Source organism: Salvia hispanica, chromosome 4, assembly GCF_029641045.1.
Source record: "Salvia hispanica isolate PSC_SH4W2 chromosome 4, Shi_PSC_v1, whole genome shotgun sequence".
In the NCBI taxonomy this organism is placed as follows: domain Eukaryota; kingdom Viridiplantae; phylum Streptophyta; class Magnoliopsida; order Lamiales; family Lamiaceae; genus Salvia; species Salvia hispanica.
Window position 1 is genome coordinate 14140569 of NC_142695.1, and position 16030 is coordinate 14156598.

The following is a 16030-nucleotide window of genomic DNA, read 5'->3' on the forward strand; positions in this document are numbered from 1 at the left end:
AAGGATTTCTAGGAATAATATTCAACATGAAATTCTCACATTTGATTATTTTTGTTATGCTAATTCTTTTGGTTAACAACAATGCAGTTATTGGCGATGATTTCCAAAAGTGCTACGACGAATGCATAGCCAAATATTGCCCAAGCGAGGGTTGTGAAAGAGGCTGCCGATCCTTGTGCGCTCGAGGTGGCCCACCAGGTACCGCCATGTTCATATATAGATTCAAATTAAAAAAAAAAAAAAAATTTGATAGAGGGAATTGCATAATACTCGGTAAAAAAAAAATGTCCACGATCTTGAATAACACAAGGTATTAGATGGAGTAGTTGAGTATATAATAAAGTAGAGTGATAAAAGTAATTAAATATTTTAATGAGGAGAGAGAATAGATGTATTTGTTTCTAAATAAGAAAAATAGACATCTTGAGTAAGAAAAATTAAAAATGAAATGTAGACATCTTGAATGAGATAGAGGGAGTAAATCATTAATTTATACTCCCTCCGTCCCGCTTTAGCAGTCCCATTGACTTTTCTGTCATCTTTTTGTAAAAATGATAAAAAATAGTTAAAGAGGAGAAATGGTAAATTAAGAGAGAGAATAATATAGAGAAGAGTCTTATCTACATTATTGTCTCTTACTTTACCATTTCTCCACTTTAACTATTTTTTTATTATTTTTACAAAAAGAGGGCAGAAAAGTCAATGAAATTGCTAAAGTGGGACGAAGGAAGTATATAATTTGTGATTGCACATTTGAGTCATTTGATTGTGCTATACTAAACATTTTGGTTAACAATGATGCAGTGGTTAATGCAGTAGGATGAATGCGCAGCTTATTGCAAAAAGGATTGTGAAAGAGTGTGTCGATCCAAGTGCATTCGTTCATAGACCCAAATACAAATCAAGAAAATAATTCTTAATATATTCAATTACTTATTTTATTAAGTTTCTATGCAATAACCAAGTTTGTATCTAGCACATGTCGTTTGTGCAAATTTATAAATGAAGATTGGTTGTGTTTGCTAAAGTCACTATACCGATTAATTGTTCTTATATGAGAACTCTAATGAATATTTTAGTGTGAAGAATTTTATGTTTTAGTTAGTTTGAACCATATCAAATATCTTATATCCATGATCTTAGTCGAATTAGTTTGAGTAATGCATAATCAATAATGTATGTATTTGCTTAATGCTGCATTATAGTATATATCTTGACATTCCGATATTGTTATTGTTCATTGACGCCTTAAAGATAAAAACTTCTGTTGTACTATAGTTTTGCTCACAAATTTTAAAAGTTGTGATTCAAACATCCGTCAAAATTGAATCTAACTGTAACACCCGCCTTTATTATTACCTTTTTATGTTAAGATTTTGTTTTGATAACGAGAGAGTGATAGACCGTGAATAAAAATACCGTCTTTGTTTTAATTGGTTGCGAAGGGAAGTAGTGAATGCTTGAATTGTTGTCGAATTGTTGGTTAATTTTGTGGTGTAAATAGTCGACGATAATGACGTGTGATTCGTTGATGGGAAATATTGGGCGGTTGTTTATAATTACTTGGAATAACACCAAGGTGCTAAAAATAAAACACCACAATTTAATCAATGCTTTAAATCAAATATTTAGGTCTATCACTTTTATCTATCTTATACCAGCCCATTTATCCTATTTCAATTGGGCTACTTTTATCAATCCATATTTAAAAACCCGCAGTCAAATCAATATCAATCCATATTTAAAAACCCACAGTCAAATCAAATTTCTACTCCTAATTTCAAAATACATGGTTTTTCCCATATCTCCACCCTCCTTAAAAATCTCCAACTAAAAATCCCTTCTTCTCGTATAATTCCCACACCGCAACTTCATGCGGTTATTTTTCTTCTTCTGCATCAAAAGGTAAATTCTCCTCATTCCATTGAATATAAAAAATCTCCATACTTATTGATTCCATAATTCGACATCACAGTGTGAAGGAGAAACTGAGAGCGCGCTGTGATTACCTTCTGTTTGTGCAAAGTTTGTTTCGTTCCAAAGGTATATCCATTTTTTCTGAATCCCCTGCATTCCATACCCACGTACATACACCTTATAGTACACTGTGAATCTGGAACAATTTATCTTAGAAATTTCTGAAACTTGTTGAATGACACTCCCTCCTAAGCCTTCGATCTTTAAGGCTTAGGAGCTGCCTCTTGTTTGTTCTTCAATTTTAAATTCTTAAAGTTCCAATGTTTGCCCAAAATGTTTGAATCGAACATGTTAGAAAAATTTTAATAAAATATTTAGATTGTGGATGTGGAAAGGGAGAGAGATAGTACTTAACTGTGTGAGACGGCTGCTGCCTGGCCGGAGTACGCTGGCTGGACGGCGCTAAGGGCCGATTGACGGTAGTGGCGGTGAGCTTTTACTGACGGTGAGGAGAGACCGAGAGAGGCAGAGAGAGAGCGAGCTATGACTGGGGTAGAAATTGGTGCTTCTGTGAAGAAATTTTTGAGAGATGAGTTGTGAATTTTTTAGAAGAGAGTTGTGAGAAGAGGCCGAGAAAGAGAGACTGATTTGTTTGTTGGAACACTTTTTAATTTTTCCTATTTTCTTTTTGCAAATGTGTTGATTTGGAAATACGCGTCATGGGGTATAATCAAATACAAATCCATATCTATTATACAAATTACAAACTTTAATCTCATCCACTACTTATGCTAGATCTACGAGTAAATAATGGGCTGAATTTCGATGTCAACAGATAGCCACAATTCTGTCAACAGGGGTATATATGGATTGAGATTGTGTCATCAGTTACAAACGTCCCTAATTTCACTCCCAAACTATCATACCACTAACAATAATATTCTGTAACAACTTACTCCATGAAAAGTCAATGATCGTCCCTAATTTATCTCTAATCTCCCAAAATACAAATATTCACATGTTTGGAAAGAGATTACATTCAATAAATCAATATTCTACATTTTCTCTCCGGATTAATCTTCTTCGGCGTAAACTCCACGGATCTATTAACTAATGTCAACGAATGTCAAAAAATTGATGCAATTTTGTTATTTTTTCAAATGTTTAAACAACAAATGTCAAAATATTTTTTATTTATGCAGTTTCAATGAATTTTTCGCAGCAAGGATTTTCTTTCATAATCAAACCCTCTACAAAGAATCCACCTGAATAACAACACTTTATCATAACGAAACAAATCAACACCATTTCATAAGGAAACCTGTTCAAAATGAAATGCATTTAAAATGTAAACCGAGAGAATGGCAAAACCATGTTTCATAACTTGAAACAAATTCCTAATGTTTATAATTCATTTTAACAAAAGTGATTGCTTCTCAAGCCAAAAAATTCCAATATCAATATCCAAAAACTACCATTAACATTTAAAAAACATATTGTCAATTCCAAATCAACTCAATTCAACTTGCTTTTCTTCCTCGCGGGCTCATTGTGTTGCTCGTTGTTGGGAGCCTTGTTCAACATGCTATTCACTTGCCTCGCATAATCTGTTCCAAAATTAGGAGTCACGTTGATGTAATTACTCATGTAGGACGTGAACCTTTCTCTGGCAATGTTGAACGGTCCAAGGAGCATGGTCTTGCATTACCTCCCTCTCAAAATCTGCAGAGTCCTCACACTAACTCCTTGAAGACCAATAGTCATTAAATTGGCAGGGTTAGCAATGTAAGTCTCCTTATGTCTCATCAAGAATACTGCCGAGTCATTAGTGAGCTTGGTTGTCTTCCAGGGCAAGTCCAGCAAGCGCGTTCTACGCTCCTTGATTATTACTTCAGACGGTGCGTGCAGTCCCTTGGACTTGAGATAAAAACCGAGAAAACCCCTCTGCAAAAAAGATCGGTTGTAATGTAAGCTCTTTCATATCAGCCTTGATCCATATATGTAAATAATGTCAAGAAATATTTCCATCAGCAAGCTGGAATGTCAACCAAATTTCAAAGGGAATGATCACACAACAGGGCTTGACTGTAAACTGGATGAAGTGGAAGCACTCTAGCCAGATGTTCAGAAACAACAACCAAAGCAGCTTTTGCAGGCTTTCTGTGCAACATATAACAATTTAGCTTTGTGTGCTTTACTTGAACAGTGGATAATGTCAACAATAAATGTGTAGTGTTTTTACTTTGCTTAAATGAAATCACACTAAGATTACATTCCAAAAACACATAAGCATCATATCAGTAAAGGAATTAGTCCTTATACAATGAAAAACATACCGATTTGACCAACAACAAATCAGTGAAGGACTCAGTCCCTATACACAATCTCAACAGCCAATATCAACAAAAATAGTACGACGTCAACAACAAATATTACCAAACAAAGTGCAACAAATGTTAATGAGAGCAACAAATGAGAGCAAAAGTTGCAAAAGATGATGTTTACTGAAACACCAAAATGTCAACAACTCGTATTAAAATGTCACCATTCTGTGGTGACAATGTGTAGGCCACGTTAAGCAATGTCAATGAGAGCAACAAATGTCCACATATATGTCAACACTGAATGTCAATAAAAAATCCTAACAAATTAAGCAAAAAAATCATGTGGGTTTAACAAAAAATGTCAACAATATCAACAAAAACATCCAACCATACCCTTTGTATATGTCAACTACATATTTCAACGACAAGAGATTAGTAGATAATGTCAACCACTCAGAGATCAACAACAACATAAAGTCACTATTGTTTCCACAGTCAGTGTTATGTACCAATGTTGCTACACAAAATAAGCCAACCAAGATTTTTCATTTTAGCACAACTCTAGTTTCTAATCTACAAACGTTATTCATCAGCACACCATCTATTACCATATCACTATAGAACCTAATTGCTTACCAGCTGCTCCAGATTGCTTTGCCCTCACCATGTGTTGCTGCTTTACCTTTGGATTGACGTGTTGCTGATCCAGCTAAAACACCAATCATTGCAAAATGTCAATGAATAATGTCCATTACAGCACCAAATGAAAAATTTAATTCATATTATTTCATTGTCAACACCATCTTATTTCAATATCAACACCATCTCATTTCAATGTCTAACACCATCTTATTTCCACATCTATCATAAAATTTCAAAAAAATATGAAAGAATTTCACAACAATTGGATTCAAAGTCTAACCCAAGAACAACAGAAAAAAAAGTGGGGGGGGGGGGACTGGTTAATTCGTGTAGAATTCTCAACAAAACAAACCAAAAAACGAACTAGAAAGCGAAAATCCGTGTGGGCTTTATGGTTTCTCAATAGAACGAACTTAAAATCGAATCATGTCAATGAAAGGAGGAAAAGTAGTTAATTGGACCAAAATAAAACAAAATTACAGGTCTAAAATTAGAGGAATGAAAATTGCAGGACTAAAAAATGTCACCACAGTTTTAAACTAGGGTTTTTTCACTGGATATCTCACCTTCGACCGACTCAATAGACTACTTTAGCAACAAAATTACAAGAATAAAAAATGTCACCACAGTTTTAATCTAGGGTTCTCGCCGGATAACTCACCTTCGGTTGACTCAGCACGTCATCAAACACAACTCATGTTGCCGCCGCCGCCAAGAACTCGCTTCAACACCGCCGATGAATTGATCACGCCGCTACACACGATTCGGTTCAATGAAGACGATTAAGTTCAAAGGAGAGTCGAAAAGGTGGAATGGGGGGAAAGAAGAGAGAGGAGACGTGAATAGTAGGCGGAGCGTCGAAATGACGGAATTAACGGGATTTCATAATCTCAACAAAATTAATTATTTCACCTTATTTTTTTTTACCCTAAATTACCCTCTGTTGACTGATTTAATAGGAAACGTTGACATTTGAAGAGCCCATATATTAAGACCGTAGATTAATTATAATGAGTGGCTAAGATTTAAGTTTGTAGTTTGTACACTAAAGGGGTTAGTAGATTATCATGACCCTAGGGGTCATATTCTAATGCTTATAGCACCCTAATCCAAAATCAAGACCAAATCTTCACCCTTAGATTTTAAAATGAGTGGATGAGATTAAATCTTACGAATCTCAATAAATAGTAGACAAAATATCAACAAAAGGGTAATATCGTCATTATGTTATCATATGATAATTTTCGTGAATGTTTTTTTATATCAACATAGTGTATATTACAAATATCAACAATATGACATAAGAATATCAACACTAGTACAAGAAAATATCAACACATATTTATTGAGATTTTTACATGGTTTTATTGAGATTTTTTGATGTATTTGTTGATAAAAATCTGGTTATCAACATTTACGAAAACTAAAATAAAAAATATCAAATTTCATTATCCGAACGTCGTCGGAACATATGCAATTGAGGTCTCGTTGGAATCCTTATGAAATTATCTTTAATTTGATATATTTTTTGCGAAAAAATAATTTAAATTGAGAGAGTTACGTAAATTTAAAGTTTTAAGATGATTTTAATGAGAGGGGATTGACATTAATATCCTCTAATTTTATGTATTAATTTTCTTAATTAAATATATAATCCATGTGACATTATTTCAACCACTAGATCTTCTAATATAATGGCTAAGATTTAGTCTTAGTTTGGGATTGCTAATTAGTTAGCAATTGATCACTCCCCTGTACTAATATGTTTATATATATGTGTTGTGAAATGAGTATTTACGTGTTGATGGTTGGGAGTATATCATTTGAGGAGTGATCAATTGCTAACTCATCATTTAATGCTAACTACAACTAATTTAAGGCCATAAGATTTTTGAAAACGTGTGGTCTATAATTTGCCAAGTATAATTTTTATTTTTATTAATTAAATAAAAAAGATTAAAAAAAACTCCAAATTAGGGTTTTGGATGAAAATGTCAATATAGTGTTTCGAAAATAATAACTCAATACTTTAAGAATGTTAACCCATTATTTATATTAACATTCTACGTGTATTATATTGACATATTTTATATAGTATGTTGACATTTCTGCTTGTATGAAAAAATTAAAAAAATTCGAATTGTTTTTCAAAGTTTGACGTCGGAACATATGCATGTATGATATCGTTGGAATCCTTATGAAATTATCTTTAATTTGATATATGTTATATGAATTTAAAGTTTTGAGATTTCTTCTAAAAGTTAGTTATAACTAAACATGTACTCCCTCCGTCCCAAGGTATTAGACCAACTTTTCCTTTTGGGATGTCCCAACATATTAGATTCATTTCCTTTTTTAGCAAAAAGCATCTATCTTATTTTATTCTCCACCTACTTTTTTCTCTCTTCTTTCCCCTACTTTTTCCCTCTCTCATACTTTACTCTATCCACTTTAACTATTTAAATATCAATTCCTTAAATCATGTGCCCAAAAGAAGTGAGTCTAATACTCTGGGACGGAGGGAGTAGTTAATTGACATTAATACCTCTATTGATATTTTTTGGAATTAATCCTATGGCCTTATTGACGTTTTTCATTGATCGTATTGACATTTAGAAATTAATGATCTAAGCTTTTAATTTGAATATCTAATGACAATTATTTAATTACAATTAACAATTAAGTTATGAGTTAGCAATATAACAGTATATATGTACTGATTTCCTTTTTTTTCTTTACTTTTGTTTAATAGTTTGGGCCTCAGTAAATAAATAAATGTGGGAAGGAGAGTAGTAGACGTGTACTGTTGGGAGTATTTTTTATTAAGCTTGGTTTTGTTCTTTTGTGAAAGAGAAATAGGCGTAGTTGCTGGGCCTGGGAGTATAGGTTCGACCTTTTTAATTTCTTTGGTTGAGTAATTTATTAGTTTTGCTTTGATGTGCTGAAAGTAAATAAAAATAAACGAGAGAGACGGATGCGTTGGAGACGGAAGGGAATATGCATGGTTTATCGTATTTTGCTTGTTTCTTTTACATACATGCGTGTGTTGATCTGGGAATATAATATGTATTTTTCTTTATTTTGCTTGCATATGATTATTTGGGCCAGAGAATTGTTGCTATGGGATCTCTGCGTTGGCTACGTGATTTAAATTCATGAGTGTGCCGCCAAGATGGAAGTATAATTTTGTTGATGTTGTTATGCTTAATTGATGAGTTGAGATATGAGGTCTGCTAAGAAAAGAGTAAAGGATAAATTGAGCACACACACTTAGGATGCATGCATTGTTAAATTTATTTTGCAAAGTCTAATTTTGCATATCATGTTATTTCGAAAAGAGTGAAATTGTGCACGGTGTTGAGGTTGGGACATGAAGTTTGTGGAGGAGCTAAGCTTGTAAGGTAGGCTTTCGTTTTAAATAAGGACTATGTCCTAAATACTTTTATGTGAAAGGAGGTGAAAAATGTTTGTCTTGCCATATTTTGTGTTTGAATGAACCTATCTGAAGTGGCTATGCCATGTATGTTAATCGAATTCGGGTCCCAGTAGGGCCGCAAACCCTGCTCGGACTGGTGTACACCCAGTAGATCGTGCGCTATCTCATTGGAGTTGGCCGGTCTAGTGACTTGGTTCGTGGCCACGTTCCTTGTCATGTAGTTCAGGTAATGGTGGATGTTGATGGAAAATGGCTGCAACCGAAATTTTGTGAAATGCTTTTAGTGACTTGAGTTCTTTTAAATTAAAACCCCCAAGATCACTTGCTATGGCTTGACAAACTATATTTTGGCATGTGTCTACTGAGTGCATCATGCACTCAGCCCTGCATATTATTTTTCTTAATGTGCAGATTGAGCGGCGATGGATGTGGAAGATGTTGAGCAGAGTCGTTCGAAAATTTTGTCTTGTTTAGTTGTTGGATTTGTCGGGTCTTCATACTCGGCATTTTTTTTCCATGTCTTGACATTTCAGCTAAAATTCTAAAGAGGGAACATTTTTTTAAGTCCACGAACTTTGCCAAAGTATCATTTTTAGGTCCGTAAACTTTGAAAATATCATTTTAGGTCCATCAACTACGGATTAATATCATTTGGGGTATTTTGAATTTTTTTTGGACGAAAATGTCCTTAAGACATTCAAAGGTCAATTTGGACAATTCTTTCGCCAATCATGTTGCGTCAGAGATATAGAATCCGACAATTTTTAACAGCAAATTTTTATATTTAAATTCAATTTAGATGTTAATTGATCTCCATTTTGAAATTCATCTTCGAATGACAATCCAAATTAATAGCTATCTAATTTCAAAACAAATAAACTAAATAGAATTCACGCATCACCTATAGTAAGTTATTAAAATGCAGTTTAGATTGAAAAAATAAAATAAAGTATCAAGTCCCAATTCACTATCATTAAATAATTAGTCATCTAATAATTGAAAAACTAACACATATTTTTTACGGAAAATTTTAATAATATTTAAATTTAATTTGGATGGTAACTAAATTAAATAGTAGTAAAAAAATTGGTGGACTCTAGGTCTTTGACGCAAGATGAGTAGCGAAAGAATTGTCCAAATTGCCCTTTGAAGGCCTTAAGGGCATTTTCGTCCAGAAAAAGTTCAAAATACCTCAAATGATATTAACTTGTAGTTCACGGACCTAAAATGATATTTTTAAAGTCCACGGACCTAAAATGATACTTTGGCAAAGTTCGTGGACCTAAAAAGATGTTCCCTCAATTCTAAATTTCTTTGGACTCTTTTATAGTTGAGTCTTATTATTCGAAGTTAGTTTGTTGAGACGGTATTCGACGTTTGCTTTAAGTTTTCTTAATTAATCTTTTGATTCGGTCATGTATATTGTGTTCTTCCTCTTTTTTTCCCCGCTTCTTTAATTCACCCCTAATCGCGATCAACCGTGTTTTCTATCCTTAGAAAATGCAGGCATGACGCTAACCCAACATAGACATATGTAATCTACATTGTATAAAAGTGATTATTAACATTTAAATATAGTATAAAATAAATATTGATTAAAATTACATACGAGAAGGTAGTATGCACCACTTTATTATAATTGACCCATTGAATCTCCACCAAGCTAATAAAATATGTGACAACCACCTAAACTTTATCTCTATGATGCCACCAAAATCAGAAAGGAAAACTTTATTAACTCAAACTTCATTAGCTTTATCTGAAAACAACATTTTTAATGCATTCTTATCTACATTTTATATTCTTGTATGAAGCACTCATTGATTCAAAGGAAAAGACAAACATCTTCCCAATGTCAACATTTGTATAATTGTATTCTTGTATGAAGCACTCATTGATTCAAAGGAAAAGACAAATCTTCCCAATGTCAACCATTTGAATTGTAACTGCATTGCTTACACATAATTATTGCGACATTATTATTATTATGATTAAAATTATTATAAGTGTGAAGGATTTGAAAATATTTATGTTATTTGTACCCTCCCTCCATCTAAAAAAAATAGTCTAATTCCAATTTGGAATGTCCACAGAAAAAGTCTCATTTCTAAAAATGGAGAGTTTCTCTTTCATATTTTACCTATCTTTTCTCCATATCTACTTACTTTATTCACTTTTTCTCCTTATCTCTATTACTTTACATATTTTTTCTCATTTTCTCTTACTTTACCAATTTTCTCGTTAAAATCTGTATCGTCCACAAATGTGACTATTTTTTATGGACGAAGGGAGGAAGTAACTTCAGAGTTATACAGTAGGAGTATTAATTATATATTATATATTAATAATTGTGGATTCTTCACAATCATATTAGGAACTGGTAGTTAATATTTATATTTTCTTTAAATAATTTGTCATGTTAGCCAAGTCCAACAAATAAAATTAAGTGCCATTTTCTTAACTACAGTTTACCCAAATTAAAGGGCGAATATATATATGTCCAATATAAATATAGTATGTAACAATCATCCTATTGAATTAGTAAATAGTTATAATTAAGCATGGAATTCCAAAGAACTAGATATGTGTTTGTTGTGCTGTTTATGCTAAGTCTTTGGGTTAATTGTACAGTTGCAGATGAAGATTTTCCCATTTGCAACTACAAAGATTGCATGACTGGTTGCGATGCAAAGGTGTATTCATGTGATACAGTTTGTCGATTGCAGTGCTCATGCTCGCGGGGCAGAAAGTATGTAAATCGAAATACTATTAATTAGATTATATATTCAGCAATTTATTCTGCAAAAAATACTATGAAATTGTAACACCCAACCCTCTGTGAAAGTACAATAAATCAATTTTACATTTCTTAAGTGTATCATCTTTTCATTTTTCATTACTTACTCACCCCTCCCCCCAAAGGACATTGAGACGACACATAATTAATGCATAATTGGTAAAATAAGAGAGATAAAGAGAAAAATAGTTAAAATAGTGTTAGTGGATAGTGAGACCCACATTATTTATTACTAGTATTTAATGGTGGGCTCCAGTGATATAAGTTGTAAACGAATGAATGTATATAAGTAATGAGTTTGAGAGAATTTTTCATAAATGAAAATGAGAGATTTTTATGTAAAGATGAAAAAAGAAAAATGACCTTATTTTATGGGACGAGGGGAGTATTATAATCGAGAATAATTTTGAGAAACAAATGGTAATGTGATATCACTAGAAATTAGAATTGAACCATTTTATTTATGTCCAAATTTTGTATTTTACGTTTCTTAAGTGTATCATCTTTTAATTTTTCATTATTAAAAACGAGAATAATTTCGAGAAACACTTGATAATGTGATATCACTTGGAACTAGATTTGAACCAATTCATTTATATCCAAATTTTACTAAATAAAAATTTTGTTAAATTTTATTTTTGATGGAGATAATTGCACTTAAATAAAACAGGAAAACTTTAATAAATTTGATACTCCATAATCTATCCTATTGCCTTTATTTATTGTGCTGATTTGTAGATAACGTGAATATAATTTTAAAAATCGAAATTCACATAATTAAGAGCTCTCGGCATGCTATAAAAGAGCCTCCATAGATGGTCACATACTCATAAAAACATCAATAGATATCAAAATGAAGGTTTCAAAAATGGGATTCCTTGTGTTGATGGCGATGGTGGTGATAATGATATCTTCCGCGGCTTCTAGCAGCGAGACTCCGTACGAGGAGTGCTACAGGGAATGCTTGATATCATGCGGCAGCACCGAACCCGCTTGTTTCAACACTTGCAGCAAGTTTTGCAAGTCGCCATCTTCAACCACTCGCATCAAAACAACTCTAGACTAGTATTTATGTTACTACAAATTATGAATATGCCAACCTATATATGGTTGTGAATCTTGTGATCATCAATAATCAAATAATTCTGATCCATCTGCTTTTCATGTTTTATTTTTTTCTGGTGTTATTTTTAACAATTATACTACTATTGCCTACAATTCCCCTAGGAAGATACTACCTCCGTCCCCCAAAATTTGCTACACTTTGACCCGACACGGGTTTTAAGAAATGTAATGGAAAGTGAGTTGAAAAAGTTGGTGGGATGTGGGTCCTACTTTTAAAGTATTAGTTTTATAATAAAATGTGAGTAGGAATGAGTTAGTGGAATATGGGGTCCACTACTAAAAATGGTAAAAGTGAAGTGTATCAAATTTTCAGGGACGGACCGAAATGATAATATGTATCAAATTTTCAGGGATAGAGGTAGTAGTTGAGCTTAAGAGAATTAACCTAATTTAATTTTATATAGATTTTATACGTATAATTTTTTGTAGTCAAGGGAGTATCAAATTGAACAAATATCAATAATTTTGATTTCTTTTTGCTGTACAAAATCATGTGATCACCTCTCATACGATGGGAAATAATATCAATAATTGTACAAATTACACATAATTAACATTGTTAGAAAATGGATATTTGTACAAGTTACACATAACATTGTTAGAAAATGGATGTTAGAAAATGGATATTTTCTGTACAAAATCATGTGACCTCTCACACGATGGGAAATAATATCAATAATTGTACAAATTACACATAACGTCATATTGGTGCTTGTTTGTACATTGAAATTCATGCTTTGAGTTAGTTTTGTTTTATTTATTTCCCAATTTATGAGAAGAAGTTGTGCATTTATTTTATTGTGGTTTAATTTTAAGCATACAATCTTAATTGAATCAACAAATCATGTTTCTTCTTTGTAAACTAAATGAAAGAAACTTAATTACAGAAGATCTTTTAGTTGGTTACATAAATAAGAAAATTAAGATTTACACCCTACGTCCCCCAATAATTGTTAACTTTTAATTGAAAAAGTTAATGAAATATGAGTCTCACTTTTATGTATTAAGATTTACACCCTACGTCCCCAATAATTGTTAACTTTTAATTGAAAAAGTTAATGAAATATGAGTCTCACATTAAAAAGAAAATTAAGATTTACACCCTACGTCCCCAATAATTGTTAACTTTTAATTGAAAAAGTTAATAAAGTATGAGTCTCACTTTTAATTGAAAAAGTTAATGAAATATGAGTCTCACTTCTATAATATTTGAGTGAAATGAGTTAGTGACAAACTTTTAGTCTTGTTTTATGGGTGATTAGAGAGTGCTTTTGATGGTTTAAGATGTTTAATATATGTTTTTCACCACATATACACTAATTAGGTGAGTTAATGGGTTTGTCGTAGTTTTGTGATGAAAACAGGTTGAAACGAGCCGAAGCTGAATTTTGAGGAGTTCTCCAGAAGAAAAACCCGACCGGGTGTTTCCCATTTCTTGGAAAACCCGGTCGGGTGTTTTGCGGAAGCTGTGCGGGCTCCAGAAGAAAAACCCGACCGGGTGTTTCCCATTTCTCGAAAAATCCGGTCGGGTGTTTTGAAGAAATCGAGCTTCGGGAAGAAAACCCGGTCGGGTGTTTCGCCACTTACAAATCACCCGACCGGGTGTTTTGTATGCGTGCTCACTTAATCCTGATTTTCACTCCGAGTATAAAAGGGTTCTCACTCATTTTCGAACCCTAACTTCCCGCAGTGCAAAATTGAGAGATAAATCGAGAGATTCAAGAGGATTGAAGGCAAGGAGGCTTCCATCTTCAAGAGATTGAAGAAGAAGATTCTCCCCAACATCAAGTCCACCTTCGGGAGTTCTATTTTCCATTACTACTATGTTTTCCTTTGTTGCTATTGTATTTTCTTTTGTTTTAGCTTCCACTATGAGTAGCTAAGTCTTTATTAGGGATATTGGTGAAGTTTGTATGGAATCCATGGGTTAAACCTTGATTTATGCTTATCTAACTCTTTTGTGGTGGTTTTGTTGGTTATTGGGATTTTTCATTGTCTAATTGCTTAGCTAACAATGGGATGTCTTGTTCTAGTCATTGTCATTGAGAGATGCTTGGTTAGATTGTTAAATAATCAACAACTCCGTGCGTTTTATGTTATCGAGAGATGCATAGCTAGAGAGAGGGCTTGGGTCCGTAGGTTTTAGGAGTCGGTCTTGAAGTGTAGGGAGGAGACTCCGACATTAGAGGCCGATCAACGCGTTAGATGCACCCGAGAGGGGGTCTAACCAATTAACCCGACCTTCCTAGCCACGCATGAGACCTGATAGATGAGCATGATCCCTAGGTGAACACCCGTGATCCATATCCCTACCTTCCCATTTGGAGTGAAAACTACCCTTTATTTGCTTTAGTTTCCTAATTTGCTCTTATTTGCATATTTGTTCTTCGATCTTAGTTAAGAAAAACCAAAAACCCCTTCTATTAGTCTAGATAGTGTTCAAAGTTGCATCGTAGTACTTGATGCACTTTTTATTTGCACTATAAATACCTGCAAGTATACAGAGTAGGTATAGTATAGCAAAAGGTTAGTACCGGGTATCGAACACGGGGAAGATGTACACAAAGTGTCTATCTTCTACTAGAACTCAATTACTATCTGGAGAAACAAGAATTTTTGGAAACTTTTGAAAACAGTAAATATTAAAAACAGTAAACAACTAAATGCAAGCAAATCACGGAGAGAAAAGTATAGAGATAAGGGGAATTCCAGGGATGTGCTTTCACTTTTATGGTTATACAAATTCCAAACTACAATACCCTAGCACAGTTAATACTTTGAAAGGACGAGTCACCTAGCTTATGCTCATGCGATACAAACGTTGATTACTAACATTAGGGTTGTCAATCCTAACACGTAACTCCAAAAAGCTCCTAAGACCCTTGAAAAGTCCCCACTCTCAATTAACAGTGCCGTTTTAAAGGAAGCTAACTGTAGTGTCTACTAAGTGGATCTAACTCGCTAGAACTCTGTCACAGTTATGAAGCAAGTTGTATTGAATCATACATAATTGTGTCACTCAATTATGAAGCATCATGATTAACTTAGGGAAGAAACAAAGTAAAAACAAAACGGATATTAAATAGAAAACGGAATTGTATAACCAAAGTTGCTACTAACACATCCCTAGAATCCTATGAGTTTAGTTACACATGACTGAATAAACTAAAAACATAGATTGAAGGGAAAACAATTTGAACATAAAACTAAAGCAAATAAAACCCGTAGGTTGAATCCTTGTCGTTCTTGATGTTCTTGAAATCCTTCTCCAACTCCTTGCACAATTGAAGTACTCTAGCTTTTGATCTCTATGAATGTTGCAAGTAGTCACTCTCTTTCTCTATGAATGTGTTCTTGTTGTGTGAAAACTCTCTTTTTGATGAAGCTTGAGGTCCTATTTATAGGGGAAGATTATTCCTCATCATAGAAGGAAAAGATCTTCAAAATTTGGTAAATCTTGGAGCAAATCTAGGGCTGGTCGGATTCGCCGCCTTTCTCCGGCGGGCCGCCGCACCTTGGCCGGCGGTCGCCGCGTTGGAGTCCAGAGACTCTGACCCTTCGGTGGCGGACCGCCACATGTCCTCCGGCGGTCGCCGGGCGAGACTCTTCTCCTAGCGTAAATTTCCGAGGCGGGCCGCCACATAGCTCTGACCGCCGGGCGCCGGCGGTCGCCGTACAACTTCGCGGCGGTCGCTGGTCGCCGTCTGACTCTAGATTTTCAGGCTATGCGTTTTTACTCCCCTTTTCGGCTCAAATATGCACATTTCTCACAAAACACGTCAAAATACC

At 33.8% G+C, this 16030-nt stretch overlaps 3 long non-coding RNA genes across 3 annotated transcripts; 2 read left to right on the forward strand and 1 right to left on the reverse strand.

The window, feature by feature from the left end:
- Positions 1 to 1044, forward strand: LOC148927298 (uncharacterized). The gene is made up of 2 exons (XR_016137782.1): positions 1 to 198; positions 805 to 1044. It is a non-coding gene; the product is annotated as an uncharacterized LOC148927298 (long non-coding RNA).
- A 675-nt stretch (positions 1045 to 1719) lies between these two features.
- On the reverse strand, positions 1720 to 2584 carry LOC125186000 (uncharacterized). Its single transcript, XR_007170344.2, has 2 exons — positions 2010 to 2584; positions 1720 to 1893 (listed from the first exon to the last, which is right to left on the reverse strand). It is a non-coding gene; the product is annotated as an uncharacterized LOC125186000 (long non-coding RNA).
- On the forward strand, positions 1785 to 4148 carry LOC148927299 (uncharacterized). The gene is made up of 3 exons (XR_016129119.1): positions 1785 to 1905; positions 1976 to 2043; positions 3569 to 4148. It is a non-coding gene; the product is annotated as an uncharacterized LOC148927299 (long non-coding RNA).
- The last annotated feature ends 11882 nt before the right edge of the window (positions 4149 to 16030 follow it).